Genomic DNA, 23,611 nt, shown 5'->3' on the forward strand with positions numbered 1-23,611 from the left:
AGAGCAAGCAACTGAGAGACGAAATTTTCTGGCCAAAAGGTCTGGTCAACTGTTTGTTTGTTACCAACTCGATTCGGGCTGGTTGCTGGCCAAACGATGAGCAACAAAGCAACCGAGCAGCAAATCGACTCTGACTCCAAGTTCGACTTTGGCTCTGGTGCCGAGTTTTTCCGGCCAGCGCTATTAAAATATATTACAGCAGCAATTTCACTCGACTTTATTTTTGCGCTTTAGCGGGAACAGGGAATGGGGACCAGGGACCAGGGATGGGACCAGGGAACAGGCAGCAGGCAGCAGGCATCAGCTTGAACCACGCTCGGGAGCAGTCCCGCCGCCGCTCGCAGTGCCTGCTTTTGGTGTATATAACTTAATTTTTATGGTCATGCAAGTCAATTGCAGTTTGGCATTTCTTCGATGAATTTTGCTTGGCCAGCCTAGCTGGCCGTTGAGGCCATCATCTTCTGCTCTGCACTGGTTGTTATGCTGTGCCAGTCGTAACAACGTAACATGAAACGCAGCAAATTGTTTGCACAATGGTTAAAGACTCTGAGCCGAGCAGTAGGCGCACCTTGGGACCAGGGCGTCTTGGACACAGGCACACCAACTGCCCGGCCAGCTGGCCAAGTTGCAAGCAATTTCTGTGCAGCAGTAAATATATATCCATACTTTACATGTAGACTTAAAATGTAACCTATTTGAAACTTTTTGGCATTGTGTTACATTTCACATCGCTGCTCTGTATAGAATTAATTTCCTCAGATGGTTTAATCTTGAGAGTTGGTTTTTAAATAGAATAAGCCCAACTATTTCTATGTGGGCCTTGCTGTCCGAAGAGGAAGTCAACTTTGTACTTAAATACATTTTCCATGTGTTTTCTAATTATCTAACATCATTGAATTCTTTGTACGCGATTTAGGGATTCAAAAAATAATAAAATAAAATCTTGAAGTAATAGAAATGTATTCCGTATTAGAGATTTTGGCATGTTCATCGAAGTGAACGAAATTAGCAGATAAGCTGCACATAAACTAAGACGTCAATCCAATAATGTTCCCTGCACTCTAATTACCACACAAAGAAATACATTAAGAAAAATATTTATAAGAATGTATCCTGTATACACATACTTGGTCTCGGCAAACAGGGCAAAGTTCTGAGGGATTCAAACGACCCCAAAGACACAATAGGCAAACAGATAATTATCGATAATTGAACATTAATAAATATCAACATGGACACAAATCGACCAACCGAGCGACAGGGCCAATGTTGAATCTTATGTGCCATTAATGATGATACTTTGGCATGTTGGTCGTCTAATGGCCTCTATAAATAGGCCGGGTGTTGGCCACAGTGTGATACTGGGCACCTTGTAGACACATTAGCGACACATTTCCAACTGACAATGGCTCAAAGTAAAAAGGCAGCCGAGTAATTGATGAATGTCCATTGCTTGTTTGTGACAGAGAGAGAGAGGCAGAGTGTAACAGAGCTAAAGAGAGAGTAAAAAGCACCAGCAGAACGGAAAACATACTCATAAAATATTGAATTTATATTGGTTCATTTGGTTAGACAACGGAAATGGCAGCGACATGAATTACAACTGTTTAATGGTCTGCCACGTCAATGGGTGTGGCCGCAGGGTGTCGCCTCGGAGGTGGCCCGACATGTCTGCCCCGAAAGATTTATGCCGCATCATAAAAGTTTTATTTATTCGATCCCATCCTTTGAAGACCCCGGTTCAGGTTTGCCAGCTAACGGCAGTTGGCCAAAGTTATCTCTCATACCTCCCCTTAGAACTGATGCTAAGATTAAAACAAAAACGCAAACTCTGCTTAAATAGTTTTTGATTTTCCACTGATTAAATGTGCCTTAAAGCAACAAAATGGAAATAAAAACCGAATCAATCATTTGATTTAGCAACAATAAAAATATTAATACATCTGGTAAAATTATGTGCATAATTATTAGAATTTTATTGTAAGAACTCGTTGAATACTACTAAGCTACAAAAAAAACAGTTATAACAATCACTTTATTCAGTACTTTCTTTTCCGAATTGGAGATAGAGAGTACTCAATAAAACTATCGATACTTTTATGCTTTATACCGAACTGATTCTACTGCATTTTTGAAGTTCTTAAAATGCAATTTAACGAATCTATTGCATGACTTTTTGTAGTACGTCAAACTGATTTCGTATTGTAGATAAGATATTAATTTTATTATACACCAAAATCTGGCTGATCGTTTAAAAAATTGTATTTATTCCAATAGAGTGGAATTGATATGTTGTTCCAAGTACAATTGATATGTCTGCGAATAGAATCTAAGTTGGGTGAAGGAAAATTGAATTTATTTATCTGCTATACTTTTTACCTTGAAATCTAAAAAGTCTTGCCTTACAAAAATAAAATTACATTTTTTTTATGAAACTTATAAACATGAATAATCAAATTTTAATCGAGTTGTGATAATCAGGGCATTACCCAAAAAGTTTACTAATAGCCTGTTCAACAAGAACGTTAAGCAACTATTTGATTAGATAGGAACACTAAACACTTATTCGTACATAATTGGCATGAACATTTTTGATGATAATAATGTAGTATAGACATTTTGGTAACTACCTAACCTTTATCAATGTTTTTTTTTTTTGACGGTTCTTTAAAATGGCAATTTAATTAAGTAGAAATCTTTCATTGGCCAGAAATTAAAACAAAGGGAATAAAACTATTATTTCATGTGAAATAGCTTTCAGTAATAAATGCCCAAAGACAAACATTAACAAATTAAGTATGGTATTAGATCTAATATAGGTAACATTCATGTGGATATACTGCGTGGACAAATGTTCGACTGATAAAGAAGGAATTAACTAACTATCTAGGCTAATTGAGAGCTGAAGTAAGAACGTGAACATTGAATATGACTCACAAAGCGGCTAAAGAAAATACAATTGAATTGTCCATTGACATAAATAAATAATGCAGAAAGCTGAGTAACAAAACTACTTTCCGACAAGTACGTGTAGTTCGAACTGGAAACGGGTCATGTCGACCAAACACGCTACATTAAAAGTATCTGAGGCTACGAGGCATATTAACTAATCCCAAAAATTGCATTAAAACACAAAACAAAATTATAGATATAGTTATGTAACTATTGAGAAACAGGTCCAGCTCAACTTTCATTTTTATGAAAAAAAAAATATTAATATATATATATAGGAATTGTCATTAATTTGTATGTATTAAAATTATATTTATGTGCATGTTTATATGTATAGGGATATAGATACTCAAACAACTGCAGACACATTTTTGTACTTATAAAACAACGCCAACACAATATGGCTATTATTATGACCACAAATATAATTACATTGGTCACGGAAATATCAAATTAAGCTGCCTGCCCATATTTACATGCATACATACCTATACAACAATATAGATTATTTTTGTTTGGCTTGTAATTGTTAAATTGCGTTCCCATAAGGCTAAAGTTTCACAATTTTCGACTTAAAGCTTTAAAACTGACAAACTTTTGTTGGTCTAATCCCGTCTTGCTGTGACAGGCACGTGTGCGGAATGTTTGAAAATTTCCGTTGCATAAATTTAAATAGGTTCAGGAAAGGCAAAAGAATTCTTAAAATTGAAAGTATTATCCTGATGGGCGGTAGTTAAAAAGTGTGGCACAATATTTAGACTGCTAATGCTGAAATTGGCAGCACAACAAATCTAAAAGTGTTACAGTTTCCGACATCTTTTAATTTTATAGTTATTAACTTTTGAGCAATATTTGCTCATTTCGACTAAGGTAATTTTCTGCTAAGAAATAAAAACCAAATGTTTTACACCTGAAACAAAAAGCTAATTACTTACACCTGCATGATTAGAAAATCTCATAGAGACAGCTGACAGTCAGAGCATTACTCATACGCAGCGTGTGACAAGCATATATATGTATATATTTGTTTAAAGCATTCGCCGTGATTTCATAAATAGTTTTTACTAGCAGCACGTGAGCCAAAAACGAATCGGGCCAAACAAAAGAAAAAGTGACAAAAAGAAAATGAAATGAAAATCGATTGTTTTTGACCTCATAGAGGAATAGCACACATTTGGAGCGTTGGGGCATTAGGCGACAGTCGGCCAGTGATTCTTTATGCGCGTTCCTCTTTTCTTGTTTTTCGATTCCAGCCGGGTGCAATGGCACTAATGAAGAGAACAAGAAGGGAAGAGGGAAGAAAAAAAACAAAAGAACAGCCACGACACGGGCAAAAGCGAAAAGCAAACAAACACGCCATGTCTCCGCGTAGGTGTCTGGCTTATTCCCAGCCCAAGACCCAAAACAAGGCAGACAGCTTTAATTATATTCTATTATATATGTTGTTTTTTCGCTTTTAAGCGTTTGCCTATTTACAGGCGAATGTAACACGCGAACTAAGCCCAGAAGCACAAAAAACAAAAACAAAATAAAGTAATGCCCGCGAAAACCAATAAATTTGCACAACACCCAGGGAAAAACAAGTAAGAAGGCTCTGGGCGGGAATGCCCGACTTCGAAATACCCTAAACCGTCTTCTAGCAACGCTCGCTAACACTTTACACTTTTGAAACCAATTTATTAATGGGTAAAGAAGTATGATAGTTTTATTGATCCAAAGCAAAGTACACATGATCTTTATATACCATACTACCTACTAAATATCAAATTTGGTGATATCAAACTAGTAGGACCTACGTTAAAAGATTCAAGTCTCTACCTTCTATAGGTGGACTAGGTTAGATAGACTCAACTGTTTATGCTGACCAAGAACATATATTATTTATGAGTTCGGAGGCGCTTCCTTTTGCCTGTTGCATACATTTCCAAAGTCATATTACCTCCTGTACCCATTTTAAATAGGTACAGGGTATAAAAAGGAAAGCAAAATGATAAAAGCGCATAGATATAAGTAAATATACTTTGAGTTGAATTGGATTTCGGGCTAAATGCAGTTCACGAGCGTAAATCGCGTCTAATGCTTCCAAAATGTTATCAAGCCAGTTTAAAATGTTTTCTTTAATGGCACTCAAAGTGGAAAAAAGCCTACCTAAAATATATAATATTTTTAAATAAAGGTTAAAATATATAACACATTAATATGGATAATGAGCGACAGTCCTCGGCCTGCACCGAAATGACACGGCCAAAATGTCAGAATAGTTAGCAAGCGTCACGCCCACAACGCCCACTGAAAGGTGTTTTTGGGGGTAGGTGAGATTATAATCGATTGTCTTGTGCCATGAGCATGCACAACACGGCAAAACTAAAATGCAGAGCATTCTGGACAACAACCATGTGAGACTAAGCCCCAAATAAGTGCAAACACAGTTACATTTGTATATATGTATATGTATACACATATGTATAGTTACCCAATCATGCAATTACACAGCCACACATACACACACACCCACTAAGTTACACTCGTTTGCATTTGCACGCGTAATTTCATTAATTAAGTTTTTTTTTTTCTGTTTCCCCTTGTGGCTCTGCGGAATGTATTTGCATCCGCAGCAATGTTCGCGTTGTTGTTATTGTTGTTGCTGTCGTTGTTTTCGTTGTTGTTGTTGTTGCGTGTTACTCTCGCAAATGTCATTTTCATTATCGTTTACATGCATTATGTGATTTGGCCATTAATTGATTGGTTAGCTCTTTGGGCGCGTTACAAATGACGTAATCGAAAAGTGAATGCATTTGCATTGCCCACACAATACACTGCGCTACATAATATAAACATTTGCCATATAAGCAAATTTCACTTCAACCTAATGAAATTTGTCGCGCGTTTGTTGACTTACATGTTAAAACACCAATTACGAAGTCGTCGTTGGTCAAGGTCGCCACATACCTGCAAATAGTAGAGACAAAACAAAACAGTTAGATAAACTAAGCAATTACTCCTTAAAAGAAAAAAACAAATAAGTAAGAGTACTCCAGTCGGGAGTGACCGACTGGGAGATACCATAAACCTTCTTCTAGAAAAACAGGAAGCAGCTGCAGGGAAAGGTTCCCTTGCTCAAGCTTTGTGTATACTATATATACACAACCTACATGTGGAATTTTGTGACTTTAGTTCTTAGAACCTAAGAATATATGTACCTTATACCTTCGCAGATGCTTTCTTTTCCCTGTTACATACTCTTACCCAAAATATACAATGGCTATCAAATATATAAAGAACGGCTATCTTTAACACTATGAAAATTAAATACCCTTGTCGAATTATGGCTTGCTGCTTACCAGATATGTGAGTAGAATTGTAAAGCTCGTCATTTCTTTTATTTTATTTAAAATATCTAGAAAAATATCCAATTTTCATTAGGATAGCTTTAAACTTACGAAACTAGTTTGCCGAGAAACTGACAGACGGAGATGGATATATCAAATCGACTAATTTCTCGAGAGTTCTAATCTTGAATAAGTTATGTTTGCCGAGCTACTAAATATCAATGAAAAAGAAACCATAATAACATTCTTTTAAAATCTCAATGTCTTTTTGAAAGTCGCTTTAAAAATATGAAGTTTTTATTTTAAAAACAAGAACTCAAACTCAGTATTCATCAATATTGCAAGTGCCTTTGGTTCTATGTTCACATTCATTTGTATATACTCTAACATTATTACATTTTTCCATTAAACAACATTAAGTTAATCGAAATTGAAAGATATTAACTTAAAGCCACTTCATTTTTTTCTACCATCTTGATAAGCTCCAAGTGTGAGCAGAAGCACTGCTTTTTCAATAACTTGAATCATCGACACATTAAATAAGACTTAGCTAACGTTCACCCCAATACCTTCTTAAAGTGCGGCAAACAATTTCAGGTACTACGCACACGCAATGTGAATATAATATGAGAGATTGAATGCGTCGGCGGAGCGGGGAAAGGACGAAGGACAGCAGAGGAGCGAGGAGAGGGACAAAAGATATGAGGAGTGGCTGATGGGCTGATGGGACCGAGACGCCTTTAAGTAGGTAACAAAAGACAGGCGCTAAAAGTTAACAGCAGCAAGCCCTCAAAATGGCCCACACACATACGCACACAGACAACACACCTGCATAACAGTTTTATATTTATTTATTTATGCAAAAGGCAAATGGCAACACGTGCAAAATGCGCGCAAAATTTCGCTGTTTGTGAACTGCCTTCATATTCCTTACTTTTCCCCCATTTCACAGACTTCCCTTGGCGGGGTTTGTAGCCATCGCTTGTGGGCTGGGAAAATGGAAAAGCCAAAGCTCGGAGTAAGAGAAGACTCTGAATTTTGGAGCATTTCGCTTAACGAGCATATTCAATAGCACTTGTTGGTCAGGGCAAACGCTTTTGAGTGCCGGCTACTTGTGGTGAATGCAATGAAAACCGAAAATTACTTTAAGGATGGTAAATAAATGAAAAGCTTATGAATATTCTGTGGCTCAAGCACACTTTCAACATTCTGAATTGGTTATGTAAGTTAGAAGTTCTCATGGGCAGATGCAGCTCTCTATTTACTCAAGTCTACGCATTTTAACTTTATTTTGGAACTGGTTAAGTGCAAGTTACCCCAGCTGCTTGAAAACTTTAAGATATATACATACTTAAAATAACTTTTGAGTTATTTGCAGACATTCGATTTTACATTTCACACAAAGATTAAATATCCTATTGGACATATTGCTTAGAAATAAAATACGAAAACATTATTTCCTACCGATTCTTCAATACGATATTCCGATATTGATAGAAATTTGTCTTGATACTTACAAAGGCTACATATATATACATTTACTTAATTATATCAGAGACGTCTCCTGCTATGCGTTACTTATTTTGCGACAAACTTAAAGTTGACAAAAATATCTCGTAAATGCAAGTTTGATTGGAGTCACAAGTTCAGCGTACACTTTTTTTGTCAACATTTACAAGGTGCCCTAATTTCTAATTTTCCATTAATAGTAATAATAATCGTTAACTGTAGTTTAAGACTCAATGGAGAACTTTAAGTTTCTACTTTTACCCAGACTATACCTAATCAATATTGGTTTATTTTATTTATTATTATGTATAAAGCGCGTGTTAGGTAGTCCTAAATCGTGTTAACATACTCAACACGGACTCTAAGTTTACATCGTGCTGAGTCGTGCGTGTTCCTTCCAAAAAGAAAACACACACTTTCATTCAAGATTAAAACTTTTCCAATATAGAAGGTAAAGTTAACTAACTTCCTGCAGTAATATTTCGAAATTGTAAAATATGCCGCACGTATAATAATTTTATCCTGATGCGCTAGTTCCTTTGATTAAAAACTTGTTAAGAACAATTCCTCTTTAATTTTCATTACAAAAAGCATATATAAGGGAACACAATTATTTAACAAACAACGCGTAGCCTTCCTTTGTTGTTCACAAATACCCATATAATCCTTCCTGCCCATTGTTGTTACAAGCTCGCCCGCAATTCCCCAATGAGAAGTGATGCCCCAAAAATAACCAAGCATAGCCATCAAACAACAAAACTAAATACCAAAATACAACGTACTAAGCAAAACACACTCGTGTACAAGCATTCTACAATATTTGTATAACATTTTGTGCACATTGTTCATCCTTATGTTCTTTGGGTTCCTCGGTTCGGTGGCTGCCACAGGCAAAAACAGGGGGCATCATGCAAAAAGCAGCGCGGCGAGTTTTATGTATTTTGGCATTGGTTTTGTATTTTTATTATACTCTATACCCATTGACAATGTGTAAAACAGGGTATTATGATTTCGAGCAAATGTATGTTAAAGGCAAAAGTATGCATGTTCTACCTTATAAGATACGTATAATCATAGTCAGTATCAATAGTTTTAATTTGTATTTTATCTACCCATGTTTGATTGTGTGTCCGTCGATATCGGATTCTAAAAGAGTTAGAGACTTGAACTTAACTTCTCCTAATGCAGCGTACCTTGGAGTATATATATAAATACAGATCCAAGTTATCTATTTATTTATACCTCCACACGACAGCCAAATTAGACGAAAATGCAATTGCAGAGAAATAGCGCTGAAAATTTCAAAAAGATCGGACTATAAACCCTGAAGTTATAAAAGACTCCACTTTTCATCGTGTTAAACCAAGGAAAGAAAAAGCACAGCTCCGGAATTAAGAGCGCAGCATGTGAAATACGTGCTTGTATTGATTTATGTATAAATAAAGGAATACCGAATACAGGGTATCTACTTGTCATACACTAGCGAGCAAAACGTTCCCTCTTGTTATACCCTTGCAGAGGGTATTATAATTTTGTCGTGAAATGTGTAACGCATAGAAGGAGACATCTCCGACCCAATAAAGTATATATATTCTTGATCAGTATCAACAGCCGAGTTGATATAGCCATGTCCGTCTGTCCGTCTGTCTGTTTCTATGCGAACTAGTCTCTCAGTTTTAAAGCTATCTTTATGAAACTTTGCAGAAGTCCCTCTTTCTGTTGCACGCAGTTCATATGTCAAAACCAGCTGGATCGGACCACTATATCATATAGCTGCCATAGGAACGATCAGTCGAAAAGTAGGTTCTTGTATGAAAAACATTTTTGTTTATAAAGTTATCTTGACTAAACTTGGTATTTATTAGTTTTACTACGCTCCCCATATATATGCAAAATCCTATTAAGATCGGACAACTATATCATATAGCTGCCATAGGAACGATCGGTCGAAAATTAAGTTTTTGTATGGAACATTTTTATGTTTTTCAAGATATCTTGACCAAACTCGGTACTTATTAGTTTTACTAAGCTTCCCATATATATGAAAAATTCTATTCAGATCGGGCAACTATATCATATAGCTGCCATAGGAACGATCGGTCGAAAATTAAGCTTTTGTATGGAAAATTTTTATGTTTTTCAAGAAATCTTGACCAAACTCGGTATTTATTAGTTTTACTACGCTCCCCATATATATGCAAAATCCTATTAAGATCGGACAACTATATCATATAGCTGCCATAGGAAAGATCGGTCTTAAGTTTTAAGTATGCAAAATTTTTATGTGTTTCAAGATATCTTGACCAAACTCGGTATTTTTTAGTTTTACTACGCTCCCCATATATATGCAAAATCCTATTAAGATCGGACAACTATATCATATAGCTGCCATAGGAACAATCGGTCGAAAATTATGCTGTTGTATGGAATTTTTTTTGTTTTTCAAGATATCTTGACCAAACTCGGCATTTATTAGTTTTACTATGCTCCCTCCACTTTTGCAAAATCTTATTCACATCGGGCTACTATATCATATAGCTACCATAGGAACGATCGGTCGAAAATTAAGTTGTTGTACGGAAACCTGTTTTGTTTTTCATGATATCTTAACCATACTCGGCATTAACTACTTATTTTCCCTGTGCTTCTTAGATACGGGCAAAGCACTATAAGCATTTTGAAAAGGTTGGGTCTGCAAGGGTATTAAATCCTCGGTGTGCCGAAGATAGCACTTCTTTCTCGTTTTTGTTTTTACGTTGTATTGTGATGCGATTGTGTTCAAATATGCGCTTGTATTTGTGTGCGTTGTTAATCCTATCAGCAAGGATGCTGATGTTACTTTAACTCTCTGCCCAAGACAGCGAAAAGATAAAATTGGCGAGCTCGAGTATTCGAAATAGTACAACAAACCAATGAAGTGGAATCCAAAACTGGAGAAGAGCAAGAGCTGTACAAATATGTCTATAAATATTTGTCTGAATGCGCCCGTTCTGGTATTAGATCCACCCGAGCGTAATCAAATGTAAACGAATCCCATTATGGGCTTTTGCTACAAGTAAATGCAAATTGTTTTAAATGCTAAGTAATACTTTTTCCCCTTTTGATTTTTAGAAGTACATTAAATGCCAAGCGCTTCATTATTTTGATAAGAATACGATTTAAAAATCTTTTAATCAACTTTAAAATTATTTTAATATTCTATAATAATCAAAATAATCAAAAATCTTATGAATACATTAAATTAATATTTCACTACTGACGTCCTTGGGAAATAGGTAATTTACCTTTCTTAAAAGCAGCTAAATAATAACAAACTATTAATTAAAAAAACAACACCCTTTTTAAAGGGCTAAGATAAAAACTGTTCTATTTGGATTGAAAATAAATGTCGATTGTTTTAAGTTAATAAAGCGATTTATCGAAGAGAAGCTATTCGTTTTATATTAAATAAATAAAACTAAATTGAAGCTTGTTGAGAAGCTCGTAGGATTTTTTAAATCGAAATTAATGCAACTCTTTAATTATCTTTATGTATAACTAATTCTTCTTGACGAACTCTCAAATTTAAATGCCATAGAACTGTTCATTTGTACTGATACTTATGTTATTAAGCATTGAAAATCTTAAATTAATATTGTCAGCTTAAACACGTTACCTTCAATTGAGGTTCATAATATAGATCTTCATTCGACGCACATTCGAAAAACTATCAGAAAAATTACATAAAGTAAGTCATCAATCCCACCATTTGAAAAGAATCGATCCAACTAAACAATGAACCTAAATTTGCACAAGATTCAGAATCACGCGCAGGCACATAATTTTAAAATTCCAATAAAAGTACATAGCCACAACTGTTCACAGCAATAGAGCTTCCTTTGCTGGAAGCTCCAATATCATAGATCTCATTTACAAGCTCTACAATCAGCATACCAACGGACAGACCATGCGTGAGACTCATCAAAGGCATGGAGAGTCCGAAGATTGTGTGGAATAATGGCAGCTAGTTGCCACTTCTATTTGTTGCATCGCAGATTCGGGGCGGCACGTAGCAGCATCAGCGGGGAAAATTGGCACTTCGATCCATACAAATATTGTGATTTCTTTTTAATTTCTTTTCCTCAGAGGTTTCCCATGATTGCGAAAAACTGCGTTTACAGCGAAGTTCCTTGCGGTTCGCCATGCGGAAGAGAACTATTCCTGTTCTGCTTAAGGAAAACGAAAAAAAAAAGCAACTACAGCTATTCGATTAACGACTGTGAAAGGTGTGGGTGTACGTAAAGTGTGTGGCCTGTGTTGACCAATAATGGGAGTGTCATTATAATAAATACTCCTTGGTCATTTAGAAAGTGTGCAGGGGAGTTCGGGGAAGCAGAGTATTTTGTAATTCGACTACCACCATCCAGAGCTAAACAACCACAAATTGCTTGCTATCATAAAAGAATTTGCATTAATAAAATAACTTGAAATGTAATTTTATTCGCTTCAAATAATGTGCAACTTTTCAAATTTGTGGTTAGTGGTTAGAAGACATTAGTAAGGTGTTCTAAAAAGTTTTGTGTTTCACTTTGAAATTAGTTTTGAGTGATGTTCACTTCAAAGTTACGAATGGAAAAAGTAAACTGTTTAAGGGAAAAACTCGTGCGTTGCAAATTCCGCTTTTAAAGTAAACTGCAGAATTGTCAGTACTTAAGAGATTATTACTATAATATGCCACGAATACTATGTACTAAAAAATTTCAATTTTTCATATCTACCACTCAATGTTGATAAGATATAATTTTACGGCTTACGGACTTTCCCAATTATTGACACACCTGTAACGAACAGTTCGTATAAATTTAAATTGAATTGGGCTGCGAACTCATTTAGAGCCGAAACGGTTTTTCAATGTATTTTTACTACGACCCTAATTTTAAACTAACCTCGTATCAACGGAGAAAAAAACCCGCACTAAAACCCGAACTTAATCAAATTTTGTTAAATATATTTTTTAGATTTGAGAAAAACCAAACCTAAAATCATAAAGAAAGTTGGTTCGAACCACAGACGATTTTCCTTGGGTTTTTCAGATCCCTTTTTGACTGAATTCTATTTGTTTCTAAATTTATAGAAGTAAAACTTTTAAATTACCTTTGACTTAAATTCAATTAATTTTACTCGATGAGATTTTCTTCCCAGGCGTTTAAATTTTAATAAGTTGGATCTGCCTAAAAGAGTCTCAGCGTGTCCACAGTAGTATGCCTATGACAGCGGGCCAAATTAATGGCCATAAAGTGAGTTGACTAAATTAACTCATTAACAAGAGTGCTATCATAAAGTTGGGAAAAGGTACTAAAGTTCATTTCAAGTTCGCCATGAGAACCGTGAGTATAAATACATTTTCACATACATATACATATGTAATTTTGATCCAACTAGAGGAGAGTAACACATAAAAATGATATAATTTTTAAGGCCAGTTACCGCGAAATGGTTGAGAGAGTTTTAATGAGCATAGCAATTATTTGAGGTTGTTTTATTATCTGTGAGGCGGCATCGACCCCACTTAAACTTGACCTTTGCACTGGACAGCAGCTAATCAGCTGCATGCAACTGACAATTACAACGCCTATTAATAGAAGCAATTTGCGCGTGTTTAAAAAGCATTTTAGCCGTCATCTCGCTTGAGGCAGAGTAATTGCTACACCAGATTATTAAATGAAGACATTATGGCAACGCCTTAAGACCTGCGAGCTCTGGCTCTGGCTCCGGCTCTGGCTCTGGCTCTGGCTCTGGCTCGGGCTCTAGCTCCAGGTCTTTGCCAGCCCCTATATGGCCATAAAGCCAAGTAGGAGGCAACACCAAGACGGCTGCTCATTTCATGCGCATTTAACTAATCTGTCATCTAATCCGCGTGTGCATCAGACTGTGGTCAAGGAGAGTGGCCGCCAGTCGGCTCGATGCCCGTCCACTTCTTTTGTGCGGCTTGGTTTACCTTGAAACCTGTATCAGGTCTGAGCTGAAACTCCCCAAGCCTTGCTGGCCGCTTAGCAATTACATAAGTAAGTACAATAAACAATTAGCTTGTTGCAATAAATTCAGTCAAACACAAAACGCTAACGTGTAACAGGAAATGTGATAGTTTAGTGAAATTTTCTAAATTGAAATTTGTTGAAAACATTTCAATGTGCTCGTCACGTTGCCTCGCCGCTCGGTCGCTCGGTCCGACTGACATGGAATTCAATGATAAACCGCAGACGGAGACTTCTTGACTTTGTCGTTCTATGGCAGCTGCGACTACTTCTGCTGCATTGTTGTCCGTCTCCGTCTGTCAGTCTCAGAGTCTTTTCTTCTCGCTACTTTCATTTCACAGCCCAGCGCACAAGTGCAACATCCTCCCCCTTCCACCACTGCCAGCAACCACCATCATGTTGCTGCCACTGTTTCTCTGCATTTATCAGCTGCCATTGTGTTTGGCTATTTCCTCTTGTTGCCGCTGTGTGTTGCGCATGTGATAAGACCCCAAATTCGCGTCCCCGACAGCCAGTTGAATGGTTCCTTCTGTTGCATATCAATTGCACTGTTCAAAGGAACATCATAATTTTCAAATTGAAAATCTGTCCAAGCTAACAGTCATGTGGTGCAAGGTTTTAAAAAGTATATCTATCTTAAGTGTAGCAAGATAAAGCCTATAATTTTAAACGATTAATAACAGGAGCACGACTTTTCGTCTGATAAAAAAGAAAATGGAGCATTAAAAACCTTTTTCAAATATATTGTATATTAATAGTGGAGGAGTCGCTCAGCAGTGTGACCGGGACGATGTATTGTTTCTAAGGCTACCTAAATGGGCAAAAGCTGCTCAACCTCTTTGATGGATGGGAGCAATACTCATGTTGAAGAAAACCTAATCTTTTCCAATATGCTTGCCCTTTCCCAAGATATTCTCAGAAGGGCAGAATGTCAGCAGTTAACCGTACTTGTACAGATTTTCCGAATTTTCAAATTTAATTAAATTTTAAGAAGAACAAAACAAAAAAGCAATAATGCGAATTTCACGAGACGTTATGAAGTTTCTATACATAATTATATACTCAAATAGCTGAGTTGTCCAGCTATTTTAAATTATTAATAATGTATAATAGAAAGAAATTTGAAGTATTTCAGCATAAGGAAACAACAAAATTGATAAAGTATTGAATAGCTTGTTATTTGATGAAATTGAGAGAAGGAAAAATGTAAAGAAACAAAATGAGAAATAATCAAATTAAGCTGAAACTAAAAAGACAGCAGAGAAATATGTGCGAAACTATGAGAAAATTGATAATCATGAGAAAATAAAAAATGTTACGGAACAGCTCAGCAGTTTTTAAGAAAATAAAGAAACATAAATAAATATTACATATTTTTCGAATAAGGCAAACGACATCCGAATAAATTGATTGTCATATTTATTTATATTGTCTTAAATTTCACGCATTAAAGCTTGGCACAAATAAAAACTGAATAATCACGCATCGCACCTCCTAATGGGCAATATTTATAGTCAAATTTTTTGCTACATCCAACAGCTTGTCAATTTATGACGCATAGGCTGAAAATATTAACTTTAAAACAATTTGTCAATTTTTAATAACGATTAAGTCTTTTATACAAAAGTTTTTTTCATTTACAATCGCCAAGGCTTTTTAATTAGTTTTATGCTACAGCAACATAAAGACGGCACAGCATAAATTAACAGAGAGTGCAAGACTCCAGGGAGGCGACCGGAGGGTACGTCAGGCCCTGAGCTTAGCCGGAGCAAAACTGGTTAAAAGAAAACGAGAAGAAGAAGAAACAAGCAAGCTTTACAATTAAGCATTGAGCCCAACTGTGTTTGTAATTGCAACTACTAGAATTTTCCTTTGGCTGGCTGTAAATAACTTCGGGCTAAGGCTGGCAATTCTTTATTATTATTTAAATTTTTTTTTCCATAAATCACCTGCGTTAAATGATTTTCCAATTGCATCATGCGGCAACTAGCCTAGCAAGGTCTGTACAATGAAAACGATAAACAAATTGTCATCCAATGTCTTCAATGCATATAAGCTATTAACAAACCGTTCATCAGCTTAACGGCACAAGGTCGTTGAGGAGGCTTCCTCATTAAATGTAGTCATTAACCGAAAAGAAACCCAAAAGATCTTCAAGGTTCGCTAACTAAATTAACCATTTGCTTAAAAAAAAACGGTGCTTAAGCGCACATGGCATAAATTATACCGAAAATTAAAAAAAAAAAACAATCAGCAGCATATATTGATGTGCTTAAACAAATTAAATTAAAATAAATAATAAAAAAAAATGTTTTGTGTATGCTTGTCTCTAATAGGAAACGATTCATTGAAGTAATAAGTTTCTTATTAATATAGTCTCATCTAGAATGTTCTTTTAAGGCTTAAAACATTTTATACAAAAGATATCCCCAGGCAACATACATAATCACTGATATTTCACGTCATGATTCTTGAGTAAACGTGTAAAGAGTATAAGGATGGTTTTCTTTCGTTTAACTTTGGGACTTGTCAAGATTATCATTCCTTTTTATGTTAACATCATTAAAAAGCCGATATCAATTAAATTGAGCAGCTAGCAAAACGTTTACGAATGCAAAACAAAGGAGAAATAAAAATTAAGTAATTAATAATACTTAAAATAATAATTAATGCGTAGACCCTGAACGTAAAATTTATCGTGCCCACTGTAAATTACGATATTAAAATTAATGAGTAAACAAACAAAAGCGCTGCTGCCTAGTCAAAAGGGGCCAACAATTGATCATTTAGTCACTCGGTCAGTCAGTCAGTCAGTCATTTCGTCATTATTTTCAATAAATGTACATGTAGCAGGCAAAATAAATATGGCAAATTGAAGTGGGCAACATTAACAGCCGGCGGCCACCACAAAAAAAAACGTACACACACACAACGCAATGCGCATGCGCAGCACGCAATGTCAAAAGAGAGCCCAAAGTTGTTGCTAAAGCCACTGCCAAAAGCAAAGCCAAGGTTGTTGTAATGTTTGTTGTTGTGGTTGTTGTTGCCATTGCTGTGGATGTTGAGTTGTTGTGGCTTCAAGTACAACAACGTTCAGTCAGCTAGTACGAGCAAAGTTATGTTAGCGCCATAAATAGTTGGACTCAAGCATACAAAGTGGAAGCAGCTGATGTTTAATTGCAAGTTGTAAAGATGCTTTGGGTGGGTCCAATCAAAAACTTTACAAGGAAGTCAATTGAAAGACACAAAACGAGGGTTCAAGGCAATAACTCTTAATGATTGCTGCAGGGGAATTCATAGATCGTGTGAGCATAGATCTTGTGTGTCTTAAAGTCAATATAACTCACATACTCATCTTAAGCTGCAGTGAGAGAGTGCAAATATATGCTTTTAGTGCTTTTAAGTTTATAGCTCATAAAAATCTTAATTTATAATAGAAAATTCTAAGCAATTTATATGTGAGATCAAACATTAAACGAATTTCTATGCCGCGTTTTGTTTGATTAGTCATAATCAACTCGTAGAGGCCAACATGCCCATTACTTGTGTCTATTAAAAACAGTGCTCAGTTTCTTAGCCATTACGAGCACAATTTCATTTAAGGCGTGCTGGAACACCTGCAGAACAGTCTTTTTAATGCCAAAAGCATTTCCCAGAAGTACTTAAGCTTAAGTAGAAAAGCGCCACCACAAAGGCCGCACAATTCCAGCATTATTTCTCATATCAGCAATTTGATTTATTGAGCCGCAAATGCAAAGACCTTGCCCAGCAATCAGACAGACAAACCAGAGACATCAAAATCATGTTGAACACATGGACGCACTTAAAGCTGAGCAGCAGCAGCAGAAGGAGCTCTCCCCATCGTCTGCCCAACATGTGGGCAAAAGCCGGCAGTAGATAGGCGCACCAAAATGGGCTCAAAGTGACACGAGTATAAAGTTTAATGGGAAAGAAACGAACACTGAAATTGTCACATTTCAGTCGCGGTTCGCAAAGCGCAAATGCACTTTTATATGACACTAAGCAAGAGTATATGGGTTGCTCGACTATAAAAATACCCTCTAAATACTCATGTTGCAGTTATCAGATACTACAATACTACGAGCCGCTGCCAACTTGACTTATTACTAAGTAATTGTGTTGGATAAGGTTTAATTGTCCTAAGAAAGATTACAAATAAAATACAGATTAAAGTTCGCTTTCTATGCCAAATAATATGATATGTATATAAGTGTAAATCTAAAAAATTTAGTGTTTTATTCAGTAATGTATATACCCTTTCGAGAACACTACGAGGTATAGTAAAGGAGACAACTATTCTGAGGCAGTCAAACGCGGTATCAGCAAAAATGTTGTGTGGGTCAGAGATACACTATAGTATTTGGTAAGGCCAATGTGAAAGAGTTGAAGTTGGAAACAGAAAGAGATAGTAGAGAGTATAAGCCTGAGAAGGAAGCGGCCAGAGATATGAAAGATCGTTCGGATAGGCGCTCGTTTCGACACGCAAAAGGCCACTTAGGCCAAAAATGTAGCATCGCCTGGCCGCTAAGATAGCAGACGACATTTAGATGATATGATAGATTAAGCGCAGCTATGTTGCATTATCGGATGAAATTCTCGCGCGTGACAGGCGTTGCAATGCTATCGATTACCGCTGAGATAGCCCGCTGCAAGGTATTTATAAAATGTACGCCCTAGATGGACACTCATTAAGCCGTCTATATGCCGTCCCTATGCCCTGGCATGGCATGGCATGGCAAATATACTTATAAATAGCCAGGCTATGACTAAAATGAATGCCATGGACGGGGCGGTCAGTACACGGGGCTGTCATTAATGGCGCCGCTCGTTGGCCCACAAAAGAGGTTTAAGCATATACAGCTACAGCAAACGAGTTTTCGGTTTCGGCTACTCTTCAGTACGCGGTTCTTGTTTCTTGATTCTTGGCCAGCGCACGCCTTTCGAGGCGGTGGCACATAACTCTTAAACTGCTGCTGTGACTACCACAAGGTAGTTTCAGGTATGGAAGCTTAAAATTCACTGCAATTAGCAAAAAAAAAAAGGAGAAATAAAACATAGGCTAGGATCTAATAGGACTTATAAGGAAAAGAATCTGTTGGCAATTCGATTTCCACATGATTTTTCTCGCTGTCTCGCGTTGATTTAACTAAATAACGATATCCCAAATAAGTATTTTTTATTTTAATTGGCTGACAATTGGAAGTTCTTTCGAAAATTCTAAAACTTAATTAGTCATTTATATTTGGAAATATTTAAAAGGCTTTCACATACTCCTTTGGTTATTTTGTATTTGTTTCTGCTGAAAGACACAAGTCAAAAGTGCCCCTCAAACAATTTATCTAAGCATATTTTGCTGCATTTTTTATTGTTTCATTTTTATGGTTGATTATTTGTATTTGTATTTATTTTACGCTTGTGGTTTTCTGCTCACATGTTTGTCTATTGTTTGCTAAAAGAAATTCCAATTTATTTTAATATTGCCAGCTATTTATAGTCAGATTTTTGGCTTAGTTTTGTTGTGAAAGTGTAGCATCACGATGTTTGTGGTAGACGAGATTTAACAGCAAATAACTGCACGTCATTCGGAACATGAGAGCATTCAGAGCGAAGCGAGCGGAACGAGCCGAGGAATACGAGTATACAAATATACTGCGTATAGATTTGCAGATTCGATAGACATGCCCCTTGATATGCAGGCATGCGGCAAACTATATAACAAAACGGCGGCAAATTGAATTTTGTGTAAAAGAAAATATTTGAAGAATCAAATAGATATCAACTCAACTTAACTCAATAAGATGAGCATTGTTGCTTATTGGTAACATTTAAACAAATTTTCTTAGGGGTTGCCAATTATAATATTGAACATGTAGGCACATTCAGTTTACTTTCACCCGTTTACTGATGGATCGTAAAATATATTGCTCAAAAAATCGCCAAGCAAGATTACAAATTTAAGTTGAGTGCTAATCATTTTTTGTGAAATGCCAACGAACGACTTTTCAAACCATAGGTATTTATATACATTATCTTCATGTATGTATGTCAAAATTGCATAAGAACTTAAATTTAAAAAATACCCAAGCACTCAATAGTTTTGGATTTGAAAACCGAATTGTTTATAATTTGAAAGCGGGCAGTTTAATGCATTAAAAGCTTTGCTTCAACGTTTATTTTTTTGATATTTTATAATATAGTGCTTAAAATTGCTTTAATTTAATAGTTTTTATACCCTTGTAGAAGGAATTTTAATTTTATAATCATTGTCATAAAATGTGTATTTCATAGAAGAAGACATCTCGTACTCCATAAAGTATAAATATTCTAATCATCAGCAGTCGAAATGATATAGCTATGTCCCTCTGTCCGTTCGAACTTATGCCTGTTTCTATGCCAACTAGTTTTAAGGCTATCCACCTGAAACTAAGCATAGGTTGCTCTGTCTGTTTCAGACAGTACATATAGCGGAACGGGTCGGATAGAACCACTATATCATATAGTTGCCATAGAAACGATCGGTAGAAAATGAAGTTCTTGTGTGAAAATCAAAGTTTATCAAGTGATCTTGACCAAATCCAGCTTTTATTAATTGAACTACGATCTTAAAATCTTATCAATATCGCACTACTATATTATTTAGCATTATGAGAAGAATCGATATGAAAAATCGAAGAATTAGTTTATATGGCACGTTATTTTCATTAAACTCAGCATTTATCTGCAATACCGTATATGTCACCATATGCCACATGCCATATGCCTTATATGTAAACAAGGGGATTTAATCTTCGGCGTGCAGTTGTTCTCGTTTTTAAAATTTTTTAAATTGTATAAAAATTGTTCGAACTTCAAATACTTCTTTAATTGAATAATTTGTGCTAATACATTTAGTCCTTGATTTTATTATTTAATAGCAGAATAAACTACTTGTTTACTTCATTTAATTGCACATTTATTTGCACTTCTCGATTCGTGGCTAAAAGATTTCCGTACAAAGAGAGACACACTCAAAACAAAGACCACAAAAATTATTTAATATTCGTAATTGTTGTATAAGTTGCAGTCATGTTTACTAACAAAACAAAAGGCGCGCACAATAGTAAAATCATTGCCGTCAATTTGTTGCAACTAATTGCAAATGCCTAGGCAAACAAAAGACAGCCAGCGACGACCTTTAGAGTAAATATTTTTATATATATATTTTTTTCAGTTTGTTTTCCTTCATCTACCATACAGAAATTTAATTGTGCAAACAAAAGTTGGCCAGTGCCATCTCCGGCGTCCCAGCTACCGACCAACCTGCCCATTCAACTCTTTTTTTTTTTTTTTATTCGTTGGATTCTCTGGTTATATACACTTAATTGCTTTTGCCTGTGCTTTTTGTTGTTGTTGGTAGTTGGCAGTTGGTTTGCCGGTTGGTTGGACGGTTTGTTGGCTTTTCGGCTGCTTCCTACTCGTGGCTGTTTGAACTCTTGATCTTTCAAGGTTACGACAGCACCTTGGCGTCTTTTAGGCCATTATCTTTTTAATAACATCTTATACAACGATTTCCAACTGCCTTAACATTCATAAGCGGATAAGTGAGTAATATTGTAAAAAAGAAAAGAACAACATCACGAACTTAATTACCACGCACGTCGGCAATCAGTTTTTGTAATTTTTTTTTGTGGGAGATCTTTAAGATTTTTGCTGCTACTTGAAATGAATGGACATTATGCAAAAATGTGGGCGTCTACCGGGCTTACACCCACAGTCAACGCTTAATTTCGGCCACTGACAGCGTGACGTATACTTAACATAAAAAGCAGCAAATAGAGAAAACCCAGCTAGGACGAATTTGCAATACTCTTACAATCTTGTTAAGACGGTACTTATAAAAAAAAATGTACATAAGAAATACATTATTTTTATAAAACTAGCAAATTAAAAAATAAATCTATAATGCAACAAAAATTGAGATTGTTTTGATATATAATCCGATGTTAATGATGTTGATAGCAGGGCTTGTAAAGACAAAGTTCGGTTAAGGTATTAAGAATGGTCTGAGGTGAGAGACTAGATGCACATAGCTATATCGACTCGTCTGTAATACTGATCAAGAATATATTTACTGAGGGTTCAGAGAAGTCTCCCCTTCTGTGCGTTACATATTTGGTGACAATATAATAATACCTTCTGTGAGGGTACAAAAAGGTTTATGGAAAAGAAATTTACATAGTGTGTGCTAAGAGAAATAAAAAGGAAAACCCTCAAACAGAAAGCAAAGTTAAAGTCATGTCGAGAGAAATCTGAGCAAATGAAGTAAAGGTGTCAAGAACTTTATTGACAGGCTTCAAGCTGCTTGGCAAACACAACGTAATGCTGGCAAAAAAAAGTTTACACAATAAAAACAACAGAGACCAAAATGCTGAAACCACGGGCCGACCCCGAGCCCTCCCTCATGTAGGAAGCCGATGAAAGCAAATAAAACAAAACAAACTGAAAACGTGACAGGCAGCAAGCGTCCCAATAACAACAACAACAACAAAGATGATGACAAAAACAAAAAATATTTTTGCATTGACAAATGAGCTACGTGAAAGTTTTTCACAACTCCTCCGGCCAATGGACGACAAAGTGCAGGCCGCTGGCTCAGCTTTGTGGGGCTTTGAGGACCTGGGGGCATTGGGGCTGACTGAGACGAGCAGCTGCAAAATCGAAACCGAGTAATTAGCACTTATTGAGATCAAAGTCAAGTGAATCCGCTCAGCAATGCGAACTAGTTTCGCGCTCAGCTCGTGTGGGCAGCGAGAGGTCGACACACTTTTCGCAGTCACTGTCATTGGCAAGCAAATAGAGCAGAGCAAATAATAACAAAAATACTCATAAAGCTGAGTCTGAACTCAGTTGGAGCATAATTAATGTGCATATGCCACTTACAATATGAGAGAAACAGAGATTGAGAGGGAGAGAAACAGAGACAGAGAGAGCGAGAAGAGAGAACCTGAGAAAGATAGAGTAGAGGCGTTCAATACTTGCCCTAAACTGCAATTGGTTTTGCATGCCAAAGTGTTTCAGCTCGGGTTACTCTTTACACAGCAAACATTACGCACAGTTGGGTTGTAGCCGATTCAGTATGCTCTATATATATATGAAAACAAAGAAGATAGCTCTAGTCGGGCGTGCGCGACTACGTAATACCCTACATACTTCGCCGAACTACCAGTACAACTCTAGCTTCTAGAAGCTTCTAGCTTCCTTGATGTTCATTTATACATACATTCCCAAAAACATACATTACGAAAATTAATATTTTTAAAAAGTAAAAAAAAAAGATAAATTTAATATATAAATCAACAAAAACAAACGAACTAAACAATTGAAAAAAATCTATTATCTTCTTCGTGAAAGTAAAACAACCATTTTCTTTTGCTGTGCTTTCCTATATGCTTTATTTATAGAGCATTTGACAGTCGAATACAACTTAACAATTTCGCTTTTAGCATTTTCCACATGGCTACTGCACAGAAACTCATTTGCAATTGACACCAGCGGCAGTCGGATGCAGTTGCAGTTGCAATTTGAGGGGAGGTGTGAGGCGTGAGGTGATGGCGGGTGGTGCTCGCAATAAACGTCAGAGCCAGCTCTGGTATCCAATGCAGACGAAGAAAACGTGTGCCACAAAATGTCACTCTCATTTAAGCGACATGCTAGTGTGTGTGTGTGTGTGTGTGTGTGTGTGTGTGTGTGTGTGTGTGTGTGTGTGTGTGTGTGTGGCAGGGGAAAGCGTTGGCCAGTTGCATGTGG

At 36.3% G+C, this 23,611-nt stretch overlaps 1 protein-coding gene across 3 annotated transcripts in view; it reads right to left on the minus strand.

Annotated features, from left to right (window-relative positions):
- LOC135441288 (beta-1,4-glucuronyltransferase 1-like) overlaps positions 1-23,611 on the minus strand; it is a 69,567-nt gene that overhangs the window by 11,252 nt on the left and 34,704 nt on the right. Inside the window, exon 5 of one of the 3 annotated variants that reach the window (XM_064700832.1) lies at positions 5,852-5,901. The exons of the other annotated variants lie outside the window; for them this stretch is intronic. The gene's annotated coding sequence lies outside the window, so the exon portion shown is untranslated. The remainder of the gene's footprint in view (positions 1-5,851; positions 5,902-23,611) is intronic. 3 annotated transcript variants of the gene reach the window in all.

Source organism: Drosophila montana, unplaced genomic scaffold, assembly GCF_035044405.1.
Source record: "Drosophila montana isolate Dmon_TW-CO22-7 unplaced genomic scaffold, ASM3504440v1 contig_1962_1, whole genome shotgun sequence".
Classification (NCBI taxonomy): domain Eukaryota; kingdom Metazoa; phylum Arthropoda; class Insecta; order Diptera; family Drosophilidae; genus Drosophila; species Drosophila montana.